Source organism: Vicugna pacos, chromosome 6 (genome assembly GCF_048564905.1).
Source record: "Vicugna pacos chromosome 6, VicPac4, whole genome shotgun sequence".
NCBI lineage: Eukaryota > Metazoa > Chordata > Mammalia > Artiodactyla > Camelidae > Vicugna > Vicugna pacos.
In genome coordinates this window covers 1,392,947-1,417,696 of record NC_132992.1, presented here as the reverse complement: position 1 = coordinate 1,417,696, position 24,750 = coordinate 1,392,947, and the positions used below count along the sequence as shown (strand labels likewise).

The 24,750-nt window shown below is 33.3% G+C and overlaps 1 long non-coding RNA gene across 1 annotated transcript; it reads left to right on the top strand.

Annotated features, from left to right (window-relative positions):
- Positions 1 to 640: 640 nt before the first annotated feature.
- On the top strand, positions 641 to 7,348 carry LOC140696749 (uncharacterized). The gene is made up of 3 exons (XR_012073224.1): positions 641 to 744; positions 2,176 to 2,272; positions 6,589 to 7,348. It is a non-coding gene; the product is annotated as an uncharacterized lncRNA (long non-coding RNA).
- The last annotated feature ends 17,402 nt before the right edge of the window (positions 7,349 to 24,750 follow it).

The following is a 24,750-nucleotide window of genomic DNA, read 5'->3' as shown; positions in this document are numbered from 1 at the left end:
TAAAACAACATCATCAATGATACCTAACTCCAGTTAATTATCAAATCTAAGAACTGGATTTGTTTCCCAGGCTTGATGGGCCCCTTTAACTTCTGGTTACGGTAGCAATGAAATACCATGATCTATGCTAACTTTTGCTTGTATGAGACAGTCCAGAAATAGACTATCTTTTGTGCTGAATGAGACAACTATTTGCAAAGTTAATAAAAACAAACAGATTTTAGGAGTTTTAAAATGTTGCACTAATATTTATGCTTCACTATTCCATTTTTATGAAATTTTATAAATTTGAATTTAGACTATATTTGAAATCTCCATTTCTAAATGAATACCTACATTTAATTTAAATTAATACTTACATTCATAATGATGGGTGAAACATTGTTTCTGCTGAGAGAGTTGAGCTGGAAAACCTTCAGGCATGCAGTTCCAGGTCGTGAGATAAAGCATACAGCTAATAATCAGTATAAATGGTTCTTTACAGTTTATAGAGTGCTTGAGCATATATTATTTTATATAATCCTCATATCATTTATGTGAGATTTCATTGTCACTGCACACATTTATTTGGAAAGAAACTGAAATCTTCAGATTACTCCTTAAGTTATATAGTGACTAAATTTCAAAACTCTGGCTTGAATTAAATCTTATCACTAATCCATGTGTATTTCACAAAAATAGTGCTCCAGATGACAGAACACATGGATAATGAAGCCAAAATCAAGGGTGACATCACCCCAAAAGGTAATTAGATTTATTTTGACCCAATAATCTATCACTTCAATATTAATTAAAAGTCAGCCCTCTTGTAAATGTTTGTAACAGATACCTAAGAGGAATTAGAAAAGAGATTGCAGATATTTCAGGGGAAATCATCATCAGTAGTGGATAAAATAAATCAATCTCATATAATTCTGATGATTCATCAAAATAATTCAAAATGCACACCTGTCTATCTAGTCTATCTCTATAGATAGATAAGTATAGAAATATAACTCTGCTTTTTCAACATTTGAGCTATAGTATGCTTTCATTAGTAGAAATATTTTTCTAATTTATTTTTGAAATACTTCAACAAATATCAAAATAACTCTGTGTTTTGCTTTCTCCCTCCCTTTGGTTTTACTTTGAATTTTTATTCTGATTTTTAAACTCCCTCTATCTAAGATGAAAACTACCTCCTTATTCTTTAACTGATTAGTTCTCTATGGTCCTCCAAATCCCATCAATCAGTAAAATGACTTATTAGCAACACAATTTTTTCTTTTAACCAATAGGGATTTGAGATATAAAAAGAGATACGTGGGTTTTCTATAATTTCTGCCTAAAACATTGCCAATGATCCATAGTATAGCACAGTGATTTTTACGTAGTAGATAATCAATAAATGTTTGTAGAATTATGGTGGGGAATGTGGGAGAAGGATTCAGTTCATGCAGGAAAAGTGAAATTGAGTAGAGTGATTGCTCTGTATATTTATAGATAGTTGGAATCTTCTAGCATATGTGATTCACAGCCCAGACGAAGTATCCATTGCTCAGACAAAGAAAAATACAAAACAAAAAAAATACCTAATCTACGATATCAATTTTCTTCCTTCATTTACAACAAAAAATGAAATAGGGAGGAAGAAATCAGAAGCAATAATGAGAAAGGATTCATTAAACTTCTAAACTTCATGAAAATTAAAAGTGTGAAGAAATGGAAGTTTGTACTTTAGATGACTCAGAGCATCCGGTTCTGATAACTCTATAATGACAATTTTCTTTGTAAGTGAATCCCTTTTTATGCATGCTGTCTCAGATTGATCACAGAATCCTTTGAAACGTTGACTGTTATTCTTGTCTGGCTTTAATGAACTTGTATATTAGGATAGAATTTTAGGGACAGAAAACCTTATCCAGTCTGTGTGACTTTCTTCATTGAGATCACGTTGAGGACACGATCACAAAACAGTCTCAAAATATGATCACCCAAAGCACATTTTCATGTTGACAAGCCTTCAGATTCTGCTTCACTCTCAGACAGTTTTCCTTCCCTCCCAAAGGGCAGGGATTTCATTCAAACAGCCAACAGAGCAACAAACTGTTCGCTCCTGTGGTGGATTGTTTCTAATGCTTAATTCTTTAAAATACACTAATTCTTCTTTAGTAATTTACTTACTCTTTCTTACAGTCTTTCAAAACATTTTTTTATGTCTGCTAAGTGCACTGCACTGTGAGAGATGAAATCATCTTAGCTCTGTCTTCAGTCTTGTAGGGGATTCAGACAGGTAAACAAATCATTACTCAATGTACTGGGATGGGAGGTTTAAGAGAAACAAGCACAAAGCACAACAGTGGCATAAAGATAATGGCCTTTTCAGAGAAGGTTATACTTGTGCAGCAATTTTTAGAAAAAGAGTAGACTTAAGAAGGTGTAGAAGTGAGAGGAGAAGTTCTGTCAGCCAGAGGGAATAAAGGGTGAAAAGACAAAACGGTATGAACAACATAAAGTACTGGGGGAACACATGTGATTAGAAATATACTACCTTAGACAAATAAGCATAATGTACTTCGTTCCTCTAGAATTTTGCAGGAGGAGGAAGATAGTAAAGCCAACATGTATCAGTCAGTCAGGATCAGTAACAGCAAAGTTTGAAATAGACAGAAGAAAATATTTGGCAAAGTGAAATTTGAGATATGGAAAGTAACAATGAATAGATATTTTCGACCCATAAAAGCACCAAGTGTTAGGTGTAATTTCTCCTGAACAATATCATGAAATTAATTTTGGCGTTAATTATAGGCCAAATAAAATTTTGAAGTCATTTTTTTGTGTATGTGGAGTGAGTTTTAGGAGAGTATAGCCATGAGGCTAGGGAATCACTTTCACAATTGGGATAAAATCAATCTCCTCAGACTCCAAGTTTCTTAAGAATAAAAACTCCTTTTTCTTTTTCTTTTTGCACCAAACTGTAAATAAGTACTACTCGCAAAGAATCTACGTAATCTACATCTTACTTTTTAAAATTTCAGACCCATTCTGTAAAAAACAGCATTTAATAAGATTATTTTTGTAAGGTATTGATACATAGCTCTAAATCTGAAATGTGTCCAGCTTTTCAAAGATCTGGGATAAAATAGTACATATTTATATCATATCCGCAGATACAATCATGTAGTTAATGTACCAAGGGATCCTGAATATTTTTCAAATACAATTTTTTCAACACTTGAAGACTAACAGGAATGTATCTATCTTGAAGTTTCAGTCAAGAAATAACTGGCATTCAAAGAAAGGAAGGCATGGATAAGAGTGTAGAATAATGCCCAGCTTCCTCTAAACTAGAGGCCTCAGGTTTGTTTTGTTTGTTTGTTTCTTTGTTTGCCTTAGTAACATTGCACAGCACTGCTCTCTCCTACAGCTGCTCTCTCCTTACATGGGACAGGTAAGACTGAGGAGTAAGCAATCTGTCACTGCAGAAAGAGAGAGAGCAAGAAAGCCACTCACTAATCTAATGGGTTGGTTCTTATTCCTAAATATCATAATAATATAAACTTCCTTTTTCCAAATTTCCTTCCAACTTTCAAATTAAATAGGGGGAAATAAGTGTCAAATGCCTTTGATATGCTGCCTCAAAAAAAAACTATCCTTGTGGAGATACAAAACATGACCTAGAACCAGTAAATCTGAGTTTCTACTGTGACACTAAAATGCACAAAAAATGTTAGAGTGAAACCAAACAAAGAGAAGAGAACATTGAAAACTGCACAGTAACCATCATGTTACCTATTGAAACAAGAGCTAATAAGCAAAAGCACAGTGAGAATATGGACAATTTCAAAATACTTCAAAGCACTCTAGGTAGAATTTCCTAATTTAGAAAAATCAATGCAAGTCTTAAACTAGAGATAATCTAATCCATTAATCATCAATAATCATACAAACCTAACGTGAGAGACCCGTGAAAGCCAAGACAGTTACTAAGTGTTCAATTAATTGGCCACAGTGTCTTCAAAGTGAAATACATGGGAACAAGTTCTCAGAAAGATCAGGAGATGAAAATTAGATATGTCTATTGGTTGGACACACTCAGTGGGAAACAACGCAACCACTATGGAAGGGCTTACTTCTTCTTACCCTTCCTTCCTCTCCTTGCCAACAGATTACAATTCTTGGGAAAAGAAATGACAAACAATATAGAAAAAAGCAAAAGTTGGGACAAACACTGAAGATGGGCATTCTTTCTTTTTATATAACTCTTCACACATATTTTATTTATTATCATATCTTGGCACTCAACCTCCAAAACATACCCTCTATTAGGTCATTTCTCTACTTTTCAAGGGTTACCACCAACCCAAGTCTTGAACATCTCTGTCTCCACTGCTTAAGAGCCTCCCAACTGGTCTCCTGCTCCTCAGTTCTGCCACCATGACCACCATTTCTTCATTCTCCACCTAATTTCCAAATAATCATTCTGAAATAAAAAACAGATAGATCAGCCCCTTCATAAAAACACTCCAAAGACTTTCCATAGTACTTATTGTATGTATGTATGTATGCATGCATGCATATATGTATGTATGTATACATTTATGATTTAAATACAGTAAAATATACTGTTTGATGTGCACAGTGTATGGGTTTTGTCAAATACATAGAGTCTTACAGCCACAATTATAGTCAATAAAGAGGGATTTTACAAAATTAAAGTAAATAAATTAAGTTAAGACTAACTGCTCAGCCCCTGCACAGCCTAAGAGGACAACTTTAACTAGGGTTCCCATGCAAATCCTCTAAACAATAGACACATGTCTCTGTGGACCCTTGAATGAAAACAAACAGCCATGTGAGGATTTGGAGGCTTAGCATAAGAAATCAAAACTAAGTGATGACAAATTTTAGGATGTCTGAGATCGAGAAAGGTCAGAGTGAACATAGTACTACGAACACAGAGAAGAGTCATATAAGATGAAGCTTGGAGAGCTGGTGGGTGCAGCTCCTGCAGAGATGTCTAGGCACAGTGAAGAGTTTAGTTTTTCTCTAATTGTGATAGCAGGAACGGTATGTTTTGATTTGTGCTTTAAATATGCTCTGCTGAACAGAGACTAAATTAAAAAGAAGAGGAGTAGAATCAGATTGATCAGCAGAAATACCGTAGTAGTTCAAGTGAGTATCCTGGCATTTTGAGCAGGCGTATGTTAAGATGTTGGAAATGTTGAATTGGAGATATATTTTGAGACTTAAGAGATAAGATTTTGGGATTAGATGGGATGATGGAGTGTGGCAGGAAAGAGAACAAAAGTATGAATGGTTGTATAAGTTGCCAAAGCACCTACAGAGGGAATGAAAACATTCTTAGAGATAAATTAAGACCTATTTTAGATTTGTTAAATTTAAAATTCATTTATGACATCTTAGTATTATACAAATGATGATAACATTTAATTATATTACTTTAAAAACATTTTAAAAATTCTCAGCTTAAGTAACAATTTTTGTGGAACTTCTCTGTGATGTCTTCAGAGTTAGGTATGCAGCTCTTCTCTGTTCTCATGTTACTCTGTGTTCACCTCTAATATCCCAGATGACAGCAAACATAGACTTTCTTTCACCAGCTTTAAGAGAATTCCTACTCTAGAATGTACTCAATTAATCGATTTTAAATATGTTCTTTTCTTTCTTATATTTTGATTTTTTGAATCATATTTCCCACAAAGAAGAACTTTCTGTAACATTTTGAAAATCTCAACGTATCAAAAGAAAAGAAAAGACCAGTGTATCAGACCACCACAGTAGATTAAAAGAAACACATACACCAGGGAACAGAAGAGAAACATTGAGAGACAGAGAATTGTATGAGAGACACATTGCCCTAAATGACATAGTCCAAGTGCTCACAATGCAGATGTTTACCTGATGTCAAGGGGGCTGTCCTGCTTCCAACAACTTCATGATATTTTATTAAATATGTCTCATAATCTTTTTCTTTATATAATAATTTATTCTCATTTTTTTTGCCTTCAGTTTTATACTTTTGACAGTTTAAAAGATGATCCATTATTCTTTTTATACATTCATGTGACAAAAGTTATTTTTCATGGCCCTCCTCCTCTGTTACCATAGAAATTGTTTTCACCTCCCCGGTAGGAGATCTTGCAAGATCTCATTTGAATTAAATTTTGGACGAATGGTCTTTAATTACCAGTTATTGCTGAGCTGACGTATATGTTGTAGATAAAACTATCATTTTTACTGAGGATACTTTCGATCTTTTCTCTGTTTTATAACCCTAACCAAAGTCACAACTACTTTTTTCAAGGTATATCAATGCAAGGAAATCCAAGGATTTTCTAATACTGATCTTTTTAGCTCAATAAACTTTTACTAATAATGTTGATGCAATTAACCTTTCACAAACGGTGGGTATTCAGGCATCCTATCGTATAAGCTATATACATAGAATAATGTTTACTATGGTTATATATTTTTAGTAAGACAACATAGTGTTAAGACAAGGCAGTATAATAAATAAAACATTACCTAGCATAGTAAGATGACGTCATGTTGAAACAATATTTAGGACTTATTTTGCTCTTATAGCGATACGAAATTATCAAGGAATTCAAGTACCCACATTTCGATCTACCCCTGCATTTTTAAGTACAGCTTAGTCACAGAAAAAGCCAAGTAGCTCCAGAGAGATGAAGTTTACAGAAGTAAGAAGAATAGCCATCTAGAAAGTCTTCATGAATTATTGAATTCAGAAAACAAATGCCTCAGTATCTGTTCTTTCAAGATTTTTTTAAAGTTTTGGGCATTCATGATCTCCTTTATTTGTAAAGCAGTGGCATTAAACTAAAAATACTTAGAGGACATTTCAGTTAAAGAGAAGGAGGGATGGCAAAAATATGCAGTCTTATCACCACAATGGACCTAAGAAAGGCAATTTACAGAAAACAGAATATTTACAGTCAATCAAGTTGCAATAACACTAAATATACTTTACCCAGCTCAGCAAACTGATGCAGCAGAGGAAGAGAAGGTGAACGCAGGGAGGAGCTTGCTTCAACTAGCTGGTATGGATACCGCATAGCAAAAAGCATTTCAAACACAGATTGTACATTAAACTCTAAATTCGATACCATGATACAGAAGAGGCATGACCATTGTCTTCAGGAATTTATAAATTTATTGGGAATAAAGGAAATCATACAACTGAAAACAAACTGATAGCATTACTTACACCTTTTGGTATTTTCATTAAGGCCTCAAATAACAGTACCTTCCTAATTTTTAAATTATTTTTGATTGATTTGATTAACCATACAACTTCTTTGCCACAAAGGTTAAATCAAAATGGCAAAAGTTTAAGGATAATTTAATATGAGGGAATTTTTGCATAATTTAATATACATATTACATGATTTCACATATAAAATTTTTGCTTTATTATAAGATATAGATTATTTCCATTATTCAGTTGTTAGATATATTACTATTTAACTGGGTTAAAATAGTTTCATCACCTTTAATCTCATCATTAAAGTGTAAATCACTATGTCTTTAGTATATTATACTTGGTAATATTTTCACGATTGTTTCAAATTTTAACCCAAGTTTCACATTATTTTCCAAGTGATATATCACATAGTAAATCTGTAGATTCTTGAGCATTAAAATCTCCTTATTTTTGAAGCTGTTTATTGAACCAGAATTGAATCCATTATTCTTTTATCACATCCAAAGAAATTATTATGACAAGGATATTATGCATGTACTACACTTTAAGTGCACACAATAGTGTTAAGAAATTATAACGTTCTCCTGATATACCTCTAGTTCTTTAATGGAAAGGCTAGTTTTTTCACTGATTCATTTATTAAAATAAACTCATTTAACAGCTATAATGAGCCAAGCATGAGCTTCTATTATGAAAAGAAAACAACTGATTGTTCAATAAGAAAGCTTATATTAGAGTATATACTAAGCAAATAATTTAATAGCACTTTTCTTAAATTACTATCTATTCTTCAACAATTTCATACAATGAGGCAACCAAAATAAATAACTAACAGAGTTATCAAGGTCAGTATATTGAGGGACCCATGGTTAATTTCTTTATTTTTGTTTCATTGAAAGATTTAGATTAAATATTATATGACACTGTAGCTGAATTTTTTTGCTCCATGCGTTTGAAAATTCATTTTGGTAGTTAAAATTTAGTGGGCTGCATGTGTTTCTGTTTCTACCAGGGAATACTGTGTAAGCTGCTTATCTTTAAAAAATTCAGTGAGCATTACCTTCGGCAGGGCTATTGTGGGACTATAGAGTTGATGGAAGGAGCAATAAATAAAAATAACAGGTATTTTTCATGACATCATGTACTGAACAATAGAAACAGTTCAACCAATGAGAAGTGGGCTCAGTCTTGGTGTGGTACCTTAGCAACAAGTCCCAACTAACACAGACACACACAAACACACACACACACACACACACACAATCTGATGATGCACCATCATAAAGAGGGCTCAACCCCTGATACTGTATCCAGGAAAAACACTATTAAAACAGCGAAATCTATAGAGGTCAAAATATTGAGGCTGCTTAATCAGATGATGCTGAGTGAACATATTTGACTCCCTAGTTGCCAGGAAGAAAGAAGTAAAGTGGGAACTTGGCAGCACACAAGTCCTAGTCTAGGAAGCACCACTCCTATCACTATCACATTTATCCCCAGCCAAGGCATCCAGCAGGAACACCATACCCTGGGGACCCGGATGAAACAATTGGGGTATAAGCAGTTAGTTTGCTAATGTCCTATTTTTTCATTCTACCCCCAATAAATATCCTATTCCTCAAAAGTATAGCAAAAATCATTGCTTAATTTATTACTCTTAATGATGAGTCAGGGGGAAATGAGAAATGCTGTTAAAATTCCCCCTCCCCTTCCCAGATTGCCCGACTCACTCAAGGGCCATCTTAAATAGAGAATTAGAACAAGTCACTTAGCTTGTTAACAGCTTAGCTCTGCATGAGCCAGACTTCACCCCCAAACTGTCTCATGTTTAAGCTTGTACTATTTGATGCTGCCTTAACTGAATATAGCCTAATTTTTTTCTTGTTAGTGAGTTGCTGGAAGATTTACCAGAGAGGTTGAATTCTCATTGCCAAGATGCTTGGAAGGGGAATAAAGATGGGTAGAAATATATACTACTGCAGTTTTATTAATTCCTTCTCCTTGCAACAATCTAATGTCTAACTGTAAGTGGACAGTAAATGAATTTCCACTTTTTCACAGTCCATAGCTAAAATCATCATAAAGCTTCAGTAAAACCCTGCTCTAGTAAAATCAAAAGATGGCCATGGAGACATTTCCCAACACATTCTGCAATCAGATATAAGAAAATGCAAGAAAAAGAAGAAATTGTGAACTTATGCTTTCATTTTGCTACCGGAATTAATACATGAAAATGGCTGTCAATGAATATAATACTGCTACCATTAGTAGCTATTAGAAGTTGTTTCTCTGTAAAATAATCTATGGAGGAATTACATTAGCTAGAAGGCATAAAATGAATAGCACAAAGCAATTTGGGAAATTTTTATTAGTGAATTAGGGAAGGATAGAATTTGGAATTAATTATTAAAGAAGAAAACTTACTATAAAATTCAAAAATAATTAAAACTATGATGATAAGATAAACTTTGCAATTTTTCCAGACCCTTGGCTACTCTTTCTAATTTACACAAAGGCCCAGGCTCTCAGTGCTGACCCAGGTAGAACAGGCATTCACTCGTCATACTACTAAGAACTTCCTAATATTTAAACATTCACAGCTTGCAGAATATAATCCATAATACTTACAGACAGGTTATAAATCAGTATGGAAAGTAGTTAAATATATTATCATGAGCTAAAAACACGTTTGAAAACTCACAAAAGCAGAAAGTGACTACGGAGTCCATGTATACATCCGGCCATAAGACTTTTAAGCCTGTTTTTAAAACAAATCAAGGATTTCAGAATTGAGTTAAATACATGATTTGTGACCCAAAGGGGTCCAAGAGAGTTCTGAGTGAGGGTCTTCAGAACAAAGTTCTTTGCTAGGAAAAAAGTTTGGGAAAACTATTGTTTGAAAACATTATATTGTGAAAATAAAACTGCAAAACCTAGATGCTCTGTTTTAAGAGGCATAAAGCAAAGGAAAAACAGGTTGGATCATGAATATATGTTTATTATAAAGAAATATTGCCTGAGTAACATTAAATATTAATTCTAGATTTCAAACTAAAAATGTGCCTACACCATTCAGTCAGATACCAAAGTGAGACCTTGAAAAAATAAAATATTTATATATAAATAAAAGTGTCCATAAAGGAATTTAAAGTTTATCGCTGAATCTGCCACTCTAACACTGCACCAGAATGTTGTCAACATGGCATAAATTTACATCTTTGAAAGGAATCATGATTTGAAAAGCACAAGAAATTCTCTGGTAGTAAAACAATACAGCACAGATAAGGTTTTTTTTGTGGTGGTGGTGTTAATTTTAAGACCTCTAAAACATTTATAGAGAATTTTAAATTGTGATTCATAATCATTTATTTATTCATTCAATATAATTTATTTAGAATTCTACATGATAGCAATCCAAGAGCTAGAAGATGTATAAAGTTCCTATTCCTCTGAAGTTTGCATTCTAGTTGGGATGAAATTGAAATAAAGAAAAAGATTAATGATTAAGAACATGTCAATTAGTGAGAAGTTACACGAAGAAAGTGAATAAAATTAAATAAGAGAAAGTTACTTGCGTACGCTACTTTAGAAATCAGCTAAATGTGCTTTACATGGCAGGGGTGGTATGAGATACACAGCTCCTATACAGAAAGCAAAATTTGATTTGAAATTTTAAGAGCAGTTTCAATGAAATATTATATTTACAGCATTGATAAAACTTTTCCAGTTAGCCTTGACTTCAGAGTACAAAAAAAAAAAGTAAGTTGTTATATAACCCAAACTATAACTGGAACTTTACTAAGAGTCAGAAAACCGGGTTCTAGTTATATACTTATTCATTCATGTCTCAGTGAATTCATTTTTCATTCATTCAATACATATTTATTAAATGCTTACTAAGGGCCAGAAAGTCTTGAATGGAAGCCTTAATACATAGCGATCAGTTCTATGTGTAAAGTCTTCATTATGTTTGTCTCCTTCATGGAACTTATAACAATTTAGATTAAGTATGTATTTTAAATCACTGCTTCATTTCCCCTTTCCCCCACTAGAGTGAAATCCCAGAAGATCAAAAACTATGATGTGATGTTGACCACTATATCGCTAACACTGTCATGTAGATGCTCTGTAAATATCTACAAGGTAATAATAAAGGAAAGAGGGAAGGAAGTAGAGACAGAAGGAGGAAGGGAAGAAGAGAAGGCAAGAAAGAGGCAGAGAGAAAGGATGAAAACAAGGAAAGAGAAAAAGGAAGGTAAAGAATGAAGAAGGTGGGGGATGGGGAAGGAGGAGGGACAGAGGGAAATTAACAAGTAGTTATTGGCTACTGTTTGTCTAACCCTGTTAGAGTAACTGTTTTTGTGATCAAAACAAATAACAACCATAACAACAAACTACCAGTTTAATGCAAGTAAATAGATATTTCAAGAACAGAATGATTACTGGCTATGATGGAGAAAAACACAAATTGAGCCAATAATCCAGTTGAGGAAAGGAATCAGGAATGAGTGTTGAGAGAGGTAATGCTGGAATCCGTTACAACTGAGTGTCTTTAGATAAGCTGTAAGTCTAACATAAGACTTTTTGCTGAAGTTCAGGCAGACATGTCTAACTGCCTACCAGATCTTCACTAGGGGCCATTTGACAATAATATAAATTCAGTGGGTCCAAACTGATTTTCCCATCCTATTCTCTATAACATGATTTCTTTTGTGAATCATGTGATCATCCACCACATTAATGCCCCTAAAAGCAGAGTGCTTTCCTCTTCTTTATCTACTCTATCCAAGTGGCTTCTAAATCTTAACAGTTTTCCCCCAAAATATGTCACTAGTCCTTTCTCTCCATTCATACTTGTCCTGCCTTGTTTCAGATCCACCTTGGTTTTTTGCTAATTACATTGGCTACTTAACTAGGACTGCTTATCCCTTATTTGGAGATTTCATTCTACAGTATAGATGACATTAAGAAAACCCAGATATAATAGTGTCATCTCCTTGATTAAAATTCTTTAGTGACCCTCCTTTAGTAAAGACAAACTTAGCATAAATGAACTTGGACCTCAGGATTTGGTCCATAAATACTTTCCCTACCTCATGTTCCCTGTGCTCCATTCACACACAAATGCTTGAATTTCCCAAACGCATCCTCTTTTTCTCATCTCCGTAATCTTGCATATGGCTTTTATTCTTCCTGAAGTGTCTACACCCCTTTGTGTATATAACTAATTCCTTCTCATCCTTCACTTTTACCAAACTCTTCCTGGATAATATTACTCACTCTTAGCATCCATGTTTACTTCATAGAGCTTTCAGCACAATGCTATGTAGTAGGTGCTTCATTTTGTCTTCTCTATTTAATTTTGAGCTCCTGGAGAGCAAAAGGTCTTGTCTGATTCATTTATAACAATGAGTGGTAAATGATTAACTCCTGACAAATACTGAGTAAATCAATGTACAAAGTAACTAATAAATAAGCCATCAAAATTATTTATTATCTCATCCATAACATGTTTTCAGTGGACAAGTTTATTCTAAGTTACTCTCCAACGATAAAACTTCTTATGTTTGTGTGTAACTGAAGCATTATGCTGTACACCAGAAATTGACACAATATTGTAAACTGACTATACTTCAATTAAAAAAAACATAAAAAAGGAAAAACAAATATTCCAGAATCTTACATCTTATTCTAAGAGGGATTTCATTCTTATTGTTTCCACACAGAACATGTATGCATGCATTCACACCTGCCTATGGCCTTACTATTCAGGATATTGAGTCTTCTTATTAAGAGACATCAGGATTAAATAAGAAATATAAAATTGTACTGTTGATGCAAATTAGCATACCAATGAATGGTTACATCTGGTTAGTAGAACTTTTAAAATTCCAATATATATGAATAAACACTTTAAACTATACTGAGTTTTCTTCTCATCATTTTCTTTTCTTAAGAGAATTCAAAAGTCTAAATTACTCCAGGTGTAAGTTTTAAAGAAGTAAATACTACACATCATTTACCACTGGGGACAAACACACAAACACACACACACACACACACACACACACACACACACAAACATACACATCTTAAAAATTTGGAGATTAGCAATGAAATGGAAATTGAGCTAAGGTGGATTTTCAGAAAATATTGAACGCTAGCGTCAGCAAGAAAAATAATCAGTACAAATTAGCATCTTCTTTAAAAGGAAAAAATTGCAAGACAGAGTCCTAAGAATGAAACAACAGCAACATCAAAAATAACAACATAATCCTTGGACTGACAGTTTAAATCTGTTCATGCACTCCAAATTTTGATTAATTCAAAAACAATAAAAATGATTCAGGAGATGCCATTGACACAATAAGCTAGAACCAAATATTGAGTAAGACAAACTATGCTATTATCAAACATACTCAAGGAGAACCAAATAAACAATATTTTGTAATATAAATGGCAATTATGAGAGGAGAAAATACTCAGACACAGTGTACCAAACAGATGCATCTTTACGAAGGGAAATATGAGACATCCCCACACCACTAATATCGCCTCCTCCCTTGGTGCCCCAAGGTTGAATCTGTAAGGACGCTGATGGGAAGAAGTCAATTACATAGTTAAAACCTTCCATACTTCCGTATTTTGTTTAGCCTTGTAACTTTCTTAGTAACACTTGATAGACTATATTGGAAACATTTTCTAAATGCTAAGACTTGTATCATACTGAAGTGAACTTACTCATTTTCTTATCGTTCTCTATCCTATGCAACATTAAGTTTCTTGAGAATAGAGTGTCCTTTTTTTACAGCATCTTTAAATGCCTAGCATTGTGCAAATACAGAATAGGTGTTCATGATCTTCTGTTTCTGTTGAATAAAGTATCAGTGCCTTCTAATCAAAGACCACCAGTAATGCACTCATGGCTAAACAAGTTGTTTTTATGATTCATGGCAGCCAGGAAAAACACGCATCATAAGGAGCAACAGGGCATCTCAAAAGAGAGTGTTAGAAAGAATTTATCATAGGATTTGGCCCTGTCATAGTTAACTTTGAGGCTCATCAAACACCTTAGTAGGAGTCTACTCATTCAAAAATACGGTACATTTCTTGAAAGTTAGAATAATAAAGAAGAGATCAAAATTTTATCATTTTTATTATGAATAACAAAAAATGCAAATTTTTCAAGTTCTTTGTTCTACTACTAAATTCTAAGAAATTTTAACCAGGAAAACTTTAATAGATAACTTCAAGTTCCATCTGTGCCCATGAGAAAAATTTTACAACTAATGTGGTAGGAATGTCCATTTTGCTATTTCTATGATAATTCTTGATATGAGTATAATATTAAATAAAAATAAATAAAGATTTCTTAAACTAAGTAATGTACCCTCAATGAACAACCTTACAATCTAACTTTACATAAGAAAGAAGAGTAGAAGTCTTACTTTCTAATCTGGGGAGTTGACTAACAGACCATTTGTAGCAGTGGTTTTGGATGGAGTGATTCTGTATAAGTGACTGAAGGAAAGATAAGTTTAAGCTTGCCATATCAACAGGTGCTAGTGCTGACATGCTAATAAGAAGATTGGAAAATGCTAGCAGCTTTGTGGTTCAACAAGAAATAATATTTCAACTTAAAATAAAAAGTGTTTGAAGACATCTGCAGATGTAGCTAGAACAGTTCTTAAGAAGGCCATTTAAATCCAATCTAGCCCTTAAGTTGTAGTTACTTGAAAACCTAGAGTCCCAAACTATAGATTATATTACAGATGCTGTTTTTTCCCAGAGATTCATTGGGTTGGACTCTTGTTCCAAGAATGCATTACCAATTTCTCTCTAACTTGGTTAGAAAGAAACTTGACAAATGCCAGTGCGGAGCATCCAATTTCAAGGAGCATGATCTGCAGTGTAACACTTATGTGCTCTATTATTTAGCAGAAATCATTTTTATTTTGGTAATGATCTCCTAAAAACAATCAATGACAGTATGAAAATAATTATTGCTGAAACTTATTTTCAACAGTAGTTAGAAATTGGAGCCAGTTGTCTACAGGACTAACCTTCGAGGAAGCCTAAAGCCTGGAATAACAAAGAAATGATGCACCTGGGAAACTGACCTTCGAGTCACCTAGTCCCACCACAAATGCCTAGGAACACACTTAAATTGTTAGCAGTTATGTGCCTTTCATTGGCAAACAGGGTACCACTTGAATCTCAGACATATCACATCCCCATAGAAAACAGCAGAGCATGGTTCTGCAAAAGGGGCAGTGGACTACTCACTCTGCACAGGGGTGGCACTGGGTCCCGTTGCAGGGATCTGAAGTCAGAGAAGTTTGTCCTTTTGACTGTGACTACTATTGTTTTCCTGGCTTTGAGTAGCAACTTTGTGTATATTAACGGGCCTTTGTCATCTGACTCTTTGGCCAACTTCCTTTCACCATCCTCAGAATGGAAGCCCTGCAGACTGCTGCCTAAAGTAAATTTAGCACAAGGCGTCACATTCTGGTTGACCGACCTGTGGAGATATTCTTTTTAAAAATGGAAGGATAGGATCCCAGAAAAAACAAACAGGTTCAGAATTTAACCCTTCTTGTGCCAGACAACAAACGCTGTGTAGCTGGAGAACTGGGAAGAACAGTTGTCAAAGCGTGTTCTCCTCGCTTTTGACTCAAGGCTCTTTGGCACTTTGGCCAACTGGTTAAAAACAAACAAACAACAAAACACTAGAATCTGAAGTGAGCAAAACGTGTAAAAAAAATATATGATTTCACTGTGGCTTCTATTGCCTCAATACAAGAGGCCCCTAACGTTTTACAAAAGAAAAGAAACAGAAAGCCACCAGATTAGGTGTCTGGCTGGCAAGGAAGCAGATACTAAAACTGTGGTCCCTGTGGCTGGAAGGAAGACAGCTGTCTATGATGGTGCTGCTGAGAGTGGCTGAGGTCCTGTGGGCCTTGTAAGCCCCAGCCTAGCAGGCAGCAACTTTCTAAGCATGCTTTTGCAAACTGTTGAGGTATTAGATATGGGAAAGGGTGAAAAAGGAGCTGAGAAGTGCTCTTCCTTATACTGATGCAATTCTAACTAACTACAGGGGGAAAAAAGAGGATGAGGAGATCAGATCACATGAAAGAGATGAAATAAGTTAAAGTATTGGTATCACCCTTGGTTGTGAGTAACTCTGTTCTAAGATGTGTGAGTTAATCTCTCTGCTCTTACAGACAGGCTGAAATGTGAACAGTGACCTTGGAGCACTGTGATTTGCACAAGCTAACTGGGTTACAAATAATGGTATTCAGGAGACCGAGTATTAGAAATAATTTTCTAATTAGAACAGGTGGCCTCCAAGTGAAAAAGTAAAAGTACTTAATTGAGACAGGAAACTTTAATTGGTAAGAGTAGACAAAGCTATTTCATTTTGAAACTTCTGATTAAAATATGGTGCATAATATGCATGGGATCTGGCCAGGAAGAAGGAGTTTTTCGACTGGCATTGTTGCCATTCTGAGTACTGTATTTTGTTATTGTCCAGAACCATCCCACACATTAGAGGAAGATTAAGATCTCTGCCCCCTGCTCACCAGAAAAACACTTCATCTTAGAGTCTGCAATCATTGAGCAAAAGCACTTCCACATAATCGGGGGTGGGGGGGAGGGCTAGAGGTGTGCTCCTTAATGTAAATTTAGTAAATGCACACTGACAAATTTTGATTTGTCCAAGATTCCTAGTATTAGTACAAGACCTAGAGTTACTATGGTCTTGTGACCATGCTGGTATCTACTCTGACATAATTTTGCTCAGAGGGACATGGCTTCTCTGGGCTGAAGCTAACTGAAGTAAGGGAGCAGGGATGGGGAGTAGGGCAGGAAGGATTCACAGTGCCTCTGAATCCTTTCCTGGGTGACAAGTCTTAATTTTGAACATTTTTTCCTGTTTTTATAGATTTTAAAAATTATGGTTTAAAACTACTATCTTTATGGTGGGGTCAATTTGGGTAAATACATATTCCTTCCTTCAATATTAGATGGTTCAAATTTAGGTAAAATGCCTCAAAAATGAGACTAACCAAGTAGGAGCTGACAAAAGTAAGCATCTTTCTGTAGACCCCAGGTGAAAAGAGCTCGACTGTGACATGAGAGAAGACGCAGGCTTGCTGCAAACGCTGAGCCCTTGGAAGGGGTCTGCAGCTGAATCACATTCTAATGCAGCTCAAGTGTGCCTTCTACACAAGAAGCTCGTGCATTTGACGGAGGTGACTGCATCTTCACTGCTACAGCTACACAAATGTTCTGGTATAGTAAGTTTCCTGTGAGAGAGCAGATAGTAATTTGGTACGTGAAGCCAAAACTTTGGTATTATAAGCCATCAGGCAGCTAGTGAATCTGAAGTAGCTAATCCATGGGAGGATTTTGTCAGCAAACACTCATGGCAATCCCATGCAGTTACCCTGTCCACACCAAGGGCAAAATAAGACAACAAATAACTTGAAATTTGACAACATCATAACTACCTTTTCTCCACCATCTTACCCAGATAAAGTGATTTTTGTGTTCCTTTTCTGTTGAAGTCATGCAACTGGCCCTGACAGAATGCAAAATCAAGCATGCAGAGATAGTATGCCTTAATTCATGCAAAATATTGAACATTTGCAATTGGTCTTCCCATAAAAATAATTTACTGAATATGTTATTTTTATGTCTATACTAAAAGCTTTGGAAATGAGTCTAAAGTGACATAAAATTCCATATAAAATCATTGACAGATATGTAAATGTAGCATAAACATAAATATGAGACAAATTTATTAGTGTCCTTTATGAATTAAATCTTATGAAACATCCCAGTATTGTAAAAATGCGGATTTAAGTCATTATTCCACTTAAACTTTGGAGTACTATTTTTTAAATCTTTGATGTTCCTAGATATTAATATAATTGTTCTTTCTAAAATTCTAATTTTTTTAGTTAGACAAAGACAAGAAATATATTTATACTGTTAAAGGAGCTTAGCAATTTGGGTTCAACATTAAGGATACCTGTGATAAAAAAATTGAGTAATGAAACATGAAAATGAAAAAAAAAAAAGAGATAAAGGAGTTTTAGACTCAGCTTCAGCTCTTTTACTAGTCTATATTGTTCCTTTTTCTGGCTTTCACTTATTAACTATAGATGATTCTAATTGAGATACTAAATATTATGTATTTAGCAGTGTTAAATAAATTAAAAATTATTAATGTGAATACATAATCTTTCAAAAAAAGTCATTTTCCTGCTCTGTCGCCTTAGGACTCGTTACACTGTGCCACTCTGCTTCTTCTTTTCAACCATAATTGAGTAGTTCAGGCACTTACTGTATTAATACTGCTTATAATTTGTTTAATTTCCTATTTATTATGTATCTACGTATGGAATACATACACACATGCATATATGGCATACATATCTTGGACTGCAAAATTCAATTGTAACTGTTAAGACGTCAGGTTTTCCAAACTTGATCTGCAAATTCAACACAATCTCAATCAAAATTTCAGTGAGCTCTTTGAAGATATCAACAAAATTATCTCAAAGTTTATATGAAAGGCAGAAGATATAGAATAGCCAACGCAATACTAAATAAGAAGAATTAAGCTGAAAACTCACATTACTCAATTCCAATACTTATTCTAAAGCTACAGTAATCAAGACAAGCATATTCTGGCAAAAGCCGAGACACACATATCAGTGTAATAGAATATATAACCCATAAAGAGGTTCTCACAAGTTTGGTAAACTGGTCTTTTACAAAGGAGCAAGGGCAACTCTAAAAGATAGTCCTTTCAACAAATGGTGCTGAATAAATGGGTTTCTTATGCAAAAATATAAATCAACTCACAAATCTTAAACTTTTCATAAAAAGTTAATTCAAAATTAACCACAGTCCTATTTGGAAACACAAAATAATAAAGTTCCCAGAAGATAACATAGGAGAAAATCCAAATGACCTTGCCTTTGATGACTCTTAGATCCAATACCAAAAGCACAATCCATGAATGAAAATCATATTAAGTTGTACCACATTAAAATTTAAAACTTGTGCTCTGTGAAAGATTCTGTTAGAAATGAGAACACAAGTCAAAGGCTGGGAGAAAATATTTGCAAAACACATATATTATAAAGGATTTGTATCCAGAATATAAAAAGAACACTTAAATTTCAAAAATAAGAAGTAATCTAATTAAAAACCTGAACAAAAAAAACAAAAAAGACTCATCAAAAAATGTACGGATGGTGAATAAGCATATAAAAAGATGTTCAACATCATTTATCATTATGGAACTGGAAATTAAAACAACAGTGAGTACACAGCTATTATGAATGGCTTAAATCCTATAAACTAACAATACCAATTGTTGGTGAGAATATGGATCAACAGTAATTCTCACCCATTTCTGGCAGGAGTGCAAAACTACAGCAACTTTGGAAGATAATTTAGCATTTTGTTACAAAGCTAAAAAAAATCTTATCATATGATCCAGCAACTGTGCTAACAGGTATTTACTTAACTGATTTGAAAATTTATGTCCACATAAAAATCTCCATGGGTATCCTCACAGCAGCTTTATTCAAAATCACTAAAATGTGGAAGCTTAAGATGTCATTCAATAGATGAATGAATAAACAAACTAAGGAACATCTATACATATACACAATAGAATATCATTCCACCATAATAATACATGAACTATCAAACTACAAAAAAAATTAATGAGTCTTAAATACATGTGGCCAAATGGAAGAAGCCCATCTGAAAAAGCTACAAACTATATAATTACCAATTATAGAGCTTAGAAAAGACAAAACTACAGTGATGGTAAAAATTTAGCAGTTTCCAGGGCTTGAGAGCCAGTGGGTAGGGCTGAGTAGGTATCATTTAGGAAGTCAGAAGAATCCCAGGATGGAATGCAAAATGTAACAAAGCAATAGAGCTCTATTACAAATACACAAAATAACGAGAGCTCTTGAATAAATGGCTCATTTTAAAATTGGGGAAGGAAATAAATAAGATGAGTTTAGAACATGTTGTAGTGTCAGAAAGTAAGGAAGTGCTCAAAAAAGAAAAATACACAATGAAAAAGATATGCCAAAGAGACACAGGAGCCAGTTTAAAGAGCTCCAAGTTGCCAAACCTGGAACAATTTCAGCAACAAAATAAACAAACAAACAAATAAATAAATAGCATTGGATTTATAACCAAAAGTATGAAATAAATTTCCATGAGTCCATTCTGATTAAATAAATTATTAAATACATGAAAAATACATAAATAAGTAAGGAAGAATAAACAAATCTACCCACAGGAGAATATCAATTTATGTCAATACTGCTCTCAAAGATATCAATTTATGTCAATACTGCTTAAGTGTGGCATGCACGGAGTGATTCCTTCCAAAATATGCAATATAGAAGGAGGGGGGAAAAGAGTAATTTTACAGTGCAGAAACCTATTATCAAGGTCCTCATAAAAAATGATGTCATGTTAATAGTATGTACCTTTGATATAATCTGATGAAAATGGTGCTTTATTTCTGTGATCTTTCCACCAAAACCTATATCCCCAGTCTAATCACAAGAAAATAGACAAAATATCAGTTAAGGGATATTCTACAAAATATCTGATCAGTACCCCTCCAAATTGTCAGGATCATTAGCAACAAAGGCAGTCTGAGAAAATGAAGTAGCCAAGGGGAGTAAGGGGGACAGAATGACGCGATGTAATCTGGTATCCTTGCTAGAATGCCAAACATAAAAGGGATGTGCATTTGGTAAAAACTAAGAAAATCTTAATGAAATGTGGACTTAATAATGATGCATCAATATTGTTTTCTTAATTGGAACAAATGTGTCATATTAATGTAATATCCTAAGTAACATGGAGAATCGCTACACTTTCTGTGTAATTTTACCAAAAATCTAGAACTGTTCTAAAAATTAAAGGTTTATTTTAAATTAGAATAGATTGGTTTTTTAAAAAGCTACTTTTATTGTTCCTTGAAACATTTTCCAGACACTGTTAATGTATATGATAAGTAATAGCATTCTGAACTATGTAGAATCCTAGAAATACTGCATAGTATATAAGCTTTATTCATTTGACAATGAATATGGAGCATAATGAATGGAATGGAAGGAGGGGTGCAATAAAGACAGTTACTTATTTCATGGTAAATTTTTAATTGTGTCTACATCACTATCACTCCATCCACTCACCTAATGATTATGATAACATTCCTTCATTTTACTGGTGGTGTGGTTCCAAACCTAACATAGCAGCTAGCACTGTACTAGGCATTAATTAAAATAATGTTTTAAATTAATGTAATTTACTTGCTTGCAATACAGTGGGCTTCCACTTCCAGCCGTATGGTAGACTAAATATTCTGAAATGCCCTTAGGCACTGCAAAATACACAAATGTTATTTCTGTATATATAACAGAATACTAAACAGTTTAGAAAGTCCAGCCCAAATCTTATTTTATGTAATCCAGACTGTGTAAAACTCATCACTTTTCATCTTTCAACCTTTAAAGATACTAGCTTATAAACAATTTGTAAGAAGACATAAATATTGATTAAAACAATAGTTCAATTCTTTGAATTGTTGGTTGTATAACAAAGGTTATTAAGTCTGTTGTATAGATTTTTTTTGCTTTCATAACATTCATGTAAACAAATTGATCATGTTGCTTTTCCTACAGAGCTCCAAATGTGTGAAACAATTCTCCAAAGAAACTGCATTAAAATTTTAAACAGAATTTTACTGGGTTAATTTTTTTTTTCCAGTACACTTGCTTAGAGCCTAATGCTACAAATAATATTTTCAAATGTCGGACACAATTTCTTTCTTTTATGCAAGTGTGTTGGCTAGGTTAAAGTATTAACTAATCTTCCCACAGAGCACAATGATTATGAAAAATTATATATAGAAAAATGTGTTTATATGTTGAATTTAATATACAATCAATATATTAATATACAATCTATATATTTAAATATGTATTAATCTAATTAAGAAGTAGAAAATGTTTAATGGCATTTAAAAATAATTATGGTTGTACAAAAATGTACCTATAGCAAAAATATGTTTTTCTCAAGATTATAGTTATTTTTTAATATTGGAAATGTTGGAAAAAGTACTGTCACAATCTATTTACTATTGTATTATATTATAAGAAGGGTTAGGTTTGACAAAATATTTTCTTAAATTATGAACATTATTCACTTTGGTATTGCAAGAATAATGCCACTGATTGCATTATCAGAGTAGAAAAGTGAAATGTCAACATGAATGTTAATTTTTAAAAGGTAAAGGTATAATCAGAAAAACAATATTACTAGGATTATTCCCCAAAAGAAAGTATATCATAAATGGTAAAACCCAACAACACCCACATCACCAAAAATAACTAAATTAAAATACAATATGGGTGGTGTCTATACAAAAGGAGGAAACCTGGACACAGACTGTCACAGAGGGAAGACCATGTGAAGACACAGGGAGAAGACAGCTGCCTTTAAGCCAAGGAGAGACCGCAGAAGGAATCGATCCTCCTGAAGCCCTGACTTGAGGATGGTAGAACTGCAAGGAAAAAATCCTGCTGTTTAGGGCATTCAGTCAGTGGTATTTGATTCTGGCAACCCTAGTAAACTAAGCCATCCAACACAAGATCACATTATGTCTAGAATGAATTAATTACATTAACTAAATTATGTTTGACTAATTTAATTATTTGAAATAATAAAAATAGCATAACCTATCAAATGAAATGAAATTTCAAGCTACCTAGAACTTGAAAAAGATTTTTAAAAGTTGTTAGCTCAACAAGGACCTGTGACATAGCACCGGGAACTGGATTCAATTTCTTGTAATAACATATATTGAAAAATAATCTGAAAAGAAAAAATACATATGTATGTATGTGTATAATTGAATTGCTTTGCTGTATACCTGAAACTAACATTGTAAATCAACTAAACATCAATAAAATTTTTTAAAAAAATTATTGGCCCAAGTAGGAATTGAAACTGCAATATCAAATAGAACAAAACATGAAAGCTCAACCCATTAAAACTTACCAAATGCAAAGTTGAAACCAGAGAATATTCTCATATTTAAATGTCTCAGAGAAGGTATGACAATAAAATAAAGCATATAACTAAATTTTTTTAAAATGATAATAAAAAACTGATAAAATATGATAATAGAGGTACACAGAAATGACAGAAAATCCACAGGTTTTTCTGATAACTACATTCTAGATTTGGCTCATTCAAAAATGCAGTGTAATTCCAAATCAAATGAAGAAAAATAAAAATAAATAAATATTAGAAATGCACACAATTTGTGTGAGAAGTGGACATAACCATAGAAACTAAGTAAATATCTTGTAAAAATTTATTCTTAGACATTGACAAGAGTTGATAAAAACTGACAAATTGAATCAATGAAAAAAATTAGGAAAAGTTGTTTAAGGAGTGAATTTCAAAATCAAAGTGGAAAAAGATGGCTTAATAGATTTGGTTTCCAAATTTACAAAGAAAAATATAAATCTCATGTTAAATGTATTATTATAATGTAGAATATACAAATGTACCCCAATTAATATTTCAAATCCCATTAACCCTTATGTCAAAATATTTTAGCATAACTTTTACTCAAATACTAAGTAAGCTTAGGTAAGCATATATCTAAAAATGCAACATATTATAAATAAAATCTAGAAATATGTTAAAACCATGACTAAAATCTATTTTATTTTGGGAATGTAAGTATAGTTTGATACTAGGATTTTTCACTTATATATAATTTTGATTTGATAAATTATTAAATATAAAGTAATATACTTAACATTAAATTTTAGTTTTAACATTTATAATTTAATATTTTATTGAATCAAAAGAAAAAATTACATAAAATGTTATTAAATGCTGCAGTGTCATTTGAGGACATTATATAATGTCATTTGAGAAAATAATAAAATATCTTTATTAACTTTTTAAAGGATATTCCTTTATATGACAATGACTATGTTTCAAGTAAATGGTGACACATTAGAAGTGTATGTCTTAAAGGTGTGAAAAAAACACAGATGGACTGTATTACCTGGGTAATACAATAGCTAATACAATAGTTAATACAATAATTCAATAAGGAAACATGCTGAATACATAGCTGCAAGAAGAACTCAGTATTAAATTATTATAGATGGTATTATCCACCTAGAGAAACTCAGAACACTTACAAACCTACTAACAATAGTAAAAGAAATTCAAATGGTTGCAAAATGAAGATTCATTGGTCTCTTATACACCCACATGATAGGGGTGAAACCCTAAGAAAGCCATTCTCAGTAGCAAGTGCAAGTTTTACCACAGAATAGAATAGAATATTGCTTCCCACCAGTAAAAGATTTTCTAGGGGGATTCTACTGGCCTGAGCATGGTCCACTCTTACCTCCAGCACATGATGGAACAAATCA